At 43.2% G+C, this 8,141-nt stretch overlaps 1 pseudogene; it reads left to right on the forward strand.

Moving 5' to 3' along the window:
* Window positions 1-6,869: 6,869 nt before the first annotated feature.
* The window catches only part of LOC114009761 (leucine-rich repeat and coiled-coil domain-containing protein 1-like), a 23,576-nt pseudogene continuing 22,304 nt past the window's right edge, over window positions 6,870-8,141 (forward strand).

Below are 8,141 nucleotides of genomic sequence, written 5' to 3' on the forward strand. Positions count from 1 at the left end.
TATAAACAGTTGTCTTCCAGAGGGGTCATTGAAAATGCGATACCTGCGAGTAGAGGGAGAGGGGCCACGAGTCCAAAGTTTTTAACAATAGGGAAAATAGATTCCATTCAAGGTTGGATCAAGTGTGGGTCTCGTGCAGTTCTGCAATTGTAGGTGAGTCTCCATGGAATACAGTTTCAGGAAAGCGGTTCTGGTAAACAGAGTTGATCATCAGTTGATGCGGCACAGCAGCCATCTTGTGATTAACAGGAATGGTGTTGTGGGGATCTGCAGCGTGACTTATCCTCGGGTATCTGGCTTCCCTAAGAATGGTAGGGTAGTTCCTATTCTTCCCTGAGGTAATACAGGGCTGGTAACCATCATCTTCTCACTGTCCATAGGTAGATAAAATCCTTCTATACAGTATATTTCTCAATTGGTTTAAGACAGCTAAAGATTCTTTCTGTTGCTTATAGTTGTAAGTTCTTAATCCTTGTTTTCGGCTTCAGCTTGCTGGCCCCGAGGCCACACGACCCCCCGGGAGAGGGGGGGGAAAGGGGCACCTGCCGCCGCCTTGGCGTGGGTCCCGGGGGGGACGCGCTGAGCCCGGGAGGGCCCGCGCAGGTCCTGCCGCAGCTCACTCTATTCATTTTAACTAGTAAGTTTTGAATGCCTTTCCTACATCTTAGAATATGCTCAGTACTAAGGAAGCAAAGATGAATACAATACACGACCCCCCGGGAGAGGGGGGGGAAAGGGGCACCTGCCGCCGCCTTGGCGTGGGTCCCGGGGGGGACGCGCTGAGCCCGGGAGGGCCCGCGCAGGTCCTGCCGCAGCTCACTCTATTCATTTTAACTAGTAAGTTTTGAATGCCTTTCCTACATCTTAGAATATGCTCAGTACTAAGGAAGCAAAGATGAATACAATCATCTATGATTTGAAAAGCCCATAACTGACCTCACTGAGATTAAATAAACAAATGACAGAATCAAATGTGAAGCACCATAGAAACCATGGTTGTTATGCATAGTGCTAGGTGTTGGGAGACAGAAGTGATTAAAACACACACATTTCCCACCCTCCCTAAGTCACTTCACAGCTGGGGGAGGTGGAGTGCTTTAACCAAAGGACAACACAGAGAAAGATAAAAATGTAAATGTTAAGATTTAAATAATTGGTTAAAAAAAAGTTTTAGTAGAGATTTGAAGACTAAGTCATTAGCCAAATAAGTAACTTAAAGAAAAAATCTTTAGGAAGAGGAAAATGATATACATGTATATTTGAGGTATATATCCCAATTATTTCTATTTTACAGACAATCAGAAAAGGGGATTGTCCAGGTTCACAAAACCAGTACGTTGTTGAGGTCAAACTCAAACTGACAACCTAATTTCAAACTCCATGCTCTCATGCACTAGAACGTCTTTTCGCCTTAGTTTTCTTATCTCTAAAATGGGAAGAATAACAACATAAACCATAGGATTGTTGTGAGGGTTACATGAAGTAGTGCATGTTAAGGATTTAGCACGGTAGCTGTCACAAACTGCATTTGGTAAATAGAATGTATTTTCATTTCTCTAACCTTTGTCGTGGGCCTCCTCAGTCTCCTATACAGTTCCCAAAGGCTCCAGGAGAACTCTCAAGCTCTACATTTGACTGTCTTACCTGATGTCTCATCTGGTGCCTAACTGCTCCCTAGGACAATGCATGACTCTAAACTTCTGTCAGGGTCACGGGCCTTTGCCTCTGGAGTGGTGAGTGCTACTGGACTACCTGAGGTGCACTGGTATCCTCTACAACCCCGAAGGCAGAGGCCAGGAGGGGCTCTGACCCAGTGGGAAGGATCCCCCTCCTTCCTTATTGGGTTGCATATTATCCCATAGGAGCTAGAGCAGCACTGCTTTGATCCAAAGTCCTACAAGATTTTTCAGAGAAGCAATTCATCAGGCTTTTACCCTCTGCATCCTCTTCCATCCTATATGGAAGACTCCAGGGCATCCTTCATCTCTCCACTCTCCCCTGACCTGCACTGTCTCCACTCCCACTTCCCAGAGTCCTCACACTATTCCTCCACCCCAGGAACTCTGGATTTGCCATCAGAAGAATTCATTATATCATCAGCTTTTACCTCCCTTTACCTTCTTGCTCTAGCTGAAAGGCAGCTCTTCCAAGAACCCTGCTTCCTGCAGCCTTCTCAAAGTGGGGCTGTTTTCTCCCCAGTTATCTCCTTAGCTGCATATCTCTGCCATGAGATGGTAGAGGTGTTCTCCTAGTCCTATTGCTGTTTGCAAATCCTGGTACCTTTCCTCTTCCCTAGCACTCCCATGCTTTAAAGCTTAAATCAGACTGTGTGCTACTTGGCCCTTCTTGCCAGCTGAGTTTAACTCCAGAATGATTATTGTGTCTCCAACACTGCTTCACCATCATGACCAATGATTTCAGTACCCACCTCCTGGTCCTTCCAGTAGCTGAGCGCTCCACTCCATGACTTTTTCTCTTTCAGTGTCCTCACCTTACCTCAGCCATTCACTCCTATTGCTGTACCCTCAACCCATAACTGCAAATTTGCATGCTCTAAATGTTAAGTCTTCCACTTTCTAAGGATTATGTTCTATGCGGGAACTGAATGATGATGATTCATCAAAGATAAGTCCACATCCTAACCCTCGAACCTGTGAATGTGACCTTTTTGGAAAAAAGGTCTTTAAAAATATAACTAAATCAGGAACCAGAAGTTAGCATAATGGCTATGTCGCTGAACTCCCACGTAGTCAACTGCAGTTCATGTACCGGACCCGGTGGCTTAAAACTCACGCCGGGCGCGTGTGTGTGCATGCCCAAGATCCCTAGAGGAGAACGGGGAGGAGAAGGGATTGTGGCGTGACCATCCCCCCCGGGGTCTGATTTCTCGCTTTCTGTCTCTATGTCTCTCTTTGTCTGTCTGGTGAGCGCACGCGACAGGTGGACCCAAATTTCAGTTGCTAGAGTCTGTATCTCAGAATATCTTATAAGACACATAAGAGAAAAAGACACAGCTGCTGAAAAGAAAGTGATGTGAAAAGCCAAAGTTGGAGTGATCCAGCCATAATCCAAAAAACTCTTAGACCCACCAGAAGCTAAAAGAGGCAAAGAAGGATTTCTCCCCAAGAGCCACCAGGGGAAGTTTGTTCTGCTAATATCTTAATCTTGGACTTCTGATCTTTAGAACTGAGAGAGAATAAATTTATATGGTTTTGAGTCACCAGGTTTGTAGTAATTTGTTACAGCTTCTGTAGTAAACGAATATATCCTCCTTGGTCCATCATCATAATTTCCTTGCAAAGCCTACACCTGGTTGAATTCAACTCTGCATCTAGTCCATGCCATCTCTTACACAGTTGAATGTGGCTGGAGGAAACCTCAACTTATGCCAAGCAATCTCACTTCTAAATCATCTGCCTTGACCTTTGCCAAGCCCTGAAATGATCATGATCTGCCTGTTCTCAAATAGCAGCACTATCACTTCTTAAAAATATAAGTAAACCTTTTTATTCTCCTCTTCAAAGCCACTCAGTAGCTTCTAGCTCACCTAGAGCACATGACGAATCCTTGTAATGGCCCACTGGCTTTCATCCCCACCTCCGCCTAGTACATCTCCAACAGTGTGCTTGGTTCACGTAAAGCTGGGCACTCTGGCTCTGGCTGCTCCTTGCATTCAGTGTATGGCTTTCAGTCTTTGTGACCTCTGCCTTCAGCAATTTCCTCCCAGATCTATAGGATTTACTCTTTCACTTTCTTCAGGCTTCTGCCCCTCTTTCTCACCACCAAGTTAATTTTTTTCTTTAGTATATATTTCATTGACATTCTATCAGTATATTCGTATGACTGTCTACTGTCCATCTTCCCCCTAGAGTGGTAACCCTACAAGTACAGAGCCTTTACTTTGACCATTGCTGTTTCCCTGGTCCAAGAAGAGCCTGGCACACAGCCAGGACTTGGTAAATCTCTGTCAAATGTATGAATGGAAGAATATGATCAGGTGGGCTACTTGTGGGCATCTGGCGCTCTCTCCCACTAACATGGGTATCAGAAGAGAATTCTCAGTTCCCGTAAGTATAAATTAATTCCAGGTAGCTCTTCCTCACTTGCTGAGCAGTCTTGCCCAGCCTTACCTGAATGCTAGCAGGGAGTGTAACTGGGAACTAGCTGGGACCTCCCCTGGACTGACCCTCTCTCCTTCATTCTCACCTTCTCATCCCCATGGAGCATTTATAGCCATAGTAACAAAGAGCCCCTATGAGGCAACCCTTTATTTGTCTGGACAATAACAAAAAGATAACTTTTTTCTTTTAGTATTTACCATTTTTCCAATTAAAAAAATAGAAAAATGATCTAGGGCAAGGATTTTCAAACTGTATTTTTCTGAATATAATATGTGAGAGTTTAGGAAACAAAAGAAATGCAGTATTCTCATCTAAAGAAATAATTATTTTATTTTTTAGATAAATTATCATTTATATGAGTAGGTTTTTAAATCATTCTATTATTTTATTTCCTTGACTTAATGTGCTGAGTTTTCATAGCTCAGTCCCCTCTGACCTTTGTGGAAGATGATGTTCATGTCCCCACCCCTTCTTCTTCTTTTTTTTTCCTAAGCCATTCTTTTATCCCCCAAATCAAATTTCACCCAGCAAGTACTGTTATTACAATAATGTTATAAAGTTTTTGAGTTGTCTATTACTGATTCTGATCCATATACTGCATTCATAACATCAAAAGATAAAATAATCTCATTAACATCAGGTATCATGAAAGGCTCAAATCTGAAATAATACCTTTTAAAAAACCAGTGATAGCTAAAATTAAGTTACTCTGAATTTTACATGTTTTGTTAAGTTTTATTGTGTAGACTAAAATTTTGATTTGGTAGACTCAGTAATACTAAATTGCTTATTCGGTTTAGTGGCTTCTTGCATCAACTTTTGTAAATGTCCAATTTGTTCATCACGGAAGTCATTAAGTTTTTTTTCTGAAAGGAAGATGCAAAAAGTGCTTTTTCAGTTGAATTCTGTCTTTTTTTCATTAGCTTGTTGTCACAACACTGCTGCATACACCTCCCATTCCTGCAAGAAACGTTGGGCCTCGTCAGAATCAACGGTTTTATGTCTCCTAAATTCATCCTTCACGTACTGGTCGCCCAGGGCTTTGAGGTCCGGGGGCAAAATGCAGTGCAACTCTCCCCACTCCTTCTGTAGACCTGGTGCAGTGGGTTGAGAGGCTGTCCCTGTGTCTTCCTACAGTTTCCAGTTTTCAGTTGGAAAGACGAAGATGTTCCTGTGCAACTCTGGCCATCTGTTTCTATAAATATCATGACTTGAAAGTGCTGAAATGAAACACAACTTGGAACAATGATGTAAAAAAAAAATTGTGAAACATTTCACCATGTCTTTCACTTCACTCCTCTACTAAGAGGGTCGCTGACTCAGTAAGTATTTGGATATGGAAATTTGTCTTCTGCATTCCTCTAGTAATATTTACTCATAAATATGCATCTGTTAGCTTGGAGATTTAGTTAAGGAAAAAAAAGAAAAATAAATCTCCAAATCTTCCCAAAGGAGCAAATGCCATCATGGGTGTTTGCAGTTCCTACTCAAAAACTTTAAGACAGACTGAAGGACTATGGTTTTGAAGACCAGGGTGCCAGCTTACTGCCACACCCCTCCAAGGTCTGCCTGTGTCATTTCTCAGCCTTTCTCTCCACTTGTCAACCGACCATGTCGCAAGCTTTGAGGGGTTCCCCTGTCCTCTCAGGAGCGTCTCTTGTGCAGCCATCTTAGATCGGCAGGGCCTGGCTCTTCTTTCCACCCTTCTTTATCTGGGCATCTGGCATTCTCACTCTGCTTTATGTTCTAGCCATATGGGACCAACCGGGCTCCCTGTACACCGACTCTGGCTCTTTCCCAGACCTTCACACTTCCTGTTCCTGTTGCTGGGATGCTCTCTTCTTCCGTGGTTACTTGGAACTTGGTTGCTCCTGTGCAATGTTTAGGCCTCAGCTCAGATGTCTTTGCCTTGGAACTCAATGACTGAGCTAGGTGTCCCACATGGGCTCTCCACAGCCACCCGTGCAAGGAACTCACATGATGCATAGTAGTCATTTCTCCAGTATCCTTTAAATACTGTGTGTACACTGAAGGCAGGTACGTCTGCATTTTCATTTTAATTCCAGTGCCCAGCATATAATAGACATGGCAAATATAAATGGAAAATATTCCATTGTTATTTTTTGAAGCAATAAAAAAGCGGATGCTCTTTTGATATTTAGCTCCCTCTCCTGTCCCTTAAGAAGAACAAGGGAATCCACAGACTTCCTATTTCCAAATGCATAGGCCCAGGAGATTAAATAGTATAACCCAGATATAAAATGAGGAATTTGTAAGTGAATGTCTAGTCCAGGCCACTAAATCTTATTGAAAGATGTTTTGATCATTGAAAGGAATCAAAGAAAGAAAAAGAGAACAGAGAATGGAGGAATTATTTTAATCACTTGCAAGTGAATATTTAAGAATGTTCTGCTGTGGGCTGGCGTTCTGTGGTGAAACTGTTGAGCACTGTGTGGAGTGAGCTGGGTCCCACATGGTTGACCATGGTTCAAGTCTAGCCCCAGTGGCCCGGTTAGCATGCCAGGTACATATGTAAGCATGCCCAAATATCTTGGTGGGATGAAGAGATGAAGGAGAGGGGACTGTAGCATAACCACATCCCAGTGGGGGATGCTTTCTCCCTTTCTGGTGAGCATATGCACCCTCTGGAAGTTAAAACAAACAAACAAACAAACAAAAGATTAAAACCAAAATGTGTTTTATTCCCTCCAACCTCAAACTCTAAGTAGAAGCTATTCCTCTGTGATGATGTACTACACGCTGTCCACCACCCACCCTTTAATACAGAACAGTCATCTAAAGATGAACGGAGGCTGGCGCCATAGCACAGTGGGTAAGTGCTGTGCGAAGGGAGCCAGATCCCACATGGCCAACCATGGTTTGACTCTCAACCCAGGAGACTTGAGAAACCATGCCACGTGTATGTGCATGCATGCCCCAAATCCTGCCGGGATAGGGAAATGGAAGAAGTAAGGATTGTGGCGTGACCACGCCCCATTGGGGGCTAATTTTCCTCTCTCTGGCAATCACATGGGCTCTCTGGCAATTAAAAACAAAACAAGGGGTTGGCAGGTGGCATGGTGGTTAAGGGCACTGTATTACCACATGGCTGACCACAGTTTGAGTCCCAGACCTAGTGGCTTGCTTTCTCAGTTTCTTTCTCTCTCTCACTTTGTCCCTCTCTGGTCAAATTTAAATAAATTAATGAATAGAGTTGAATAAAATAATAATAATAATAAAACAGAATAACAACAACAACAACAAAAACAGGCAGAGAGAGAGGAAAAAAAGATGGAAACTAAGGTCACTTCTCTGCCAATGACAACTTATAATGACATAGACAGCCTTGTCGTGCACCCAAGGTGGAGACAGTAACTCTCTTCCGGGTACTAACATGAGTTTCTAGTTCTATGGGAGACCAGAGCACAGGTTATCAGGCGACACAGTAGAACATTTATCCAGCCCAGCTAACCCCAGAATATCATTCTTTCTATGGTTTTCTAACATCAGGATTCTGAATCTAGTTGAGTAAAAACATTTCTCTAAAGAAGCTCACACATGCATGAAGTCAATCCACAATTTGAAGCCATTCCCACTCAGGACTGTAGTCCTGTAATCTAGCTCTGTCAATGTTCCAGGGGAAAAGGGTTCTGGAAACTCTGTTTGACCCAGGGACACGTTTGAGGCCAAAACACTAACACTGACTGCTTACCCTCAGCATTGTGCATCCATTCTTTTTAACTTTTAAAAAAGTTTATTTGCTTATTTCATGAGAGAGAGAGAAAGAGAGAGAGATGGGGAGGGAGAGAGAGACAGAGAGTGATATCCTCTGCAGGGTCTTCATGCTGTGGTCTGCTTCCAGCCTCAACCAGATAGGATTATGAGCATGTGCACTTCTGCTACAGTCAGAGAGACCTCGGGATATGAACCTAAGATCTTCCCATGTGGCCTCGGCATTGCAGAGCATTGTGTTAGTGCTGTGGCAGGCCAATATGCTGCTTATTTTATTTATTTATTTAT

This window comes from Tupaia chinensis, unplaced genomic scaffold, assembly GCF_000334495.1.
Source record: "Tupaia chinensis unplaced genomic scaffold, TupChi_1.0 Scaffold000619_1, whole genome shotgun sequence".
In the NCBI taxonomy this organism is placed as follows: domain Eukaryota; kingdom Metazoa; phylum Chordata; class Mammalia; order Scandentia; family Tupaiidae; genus Tupaia; species Tupaia belangeri.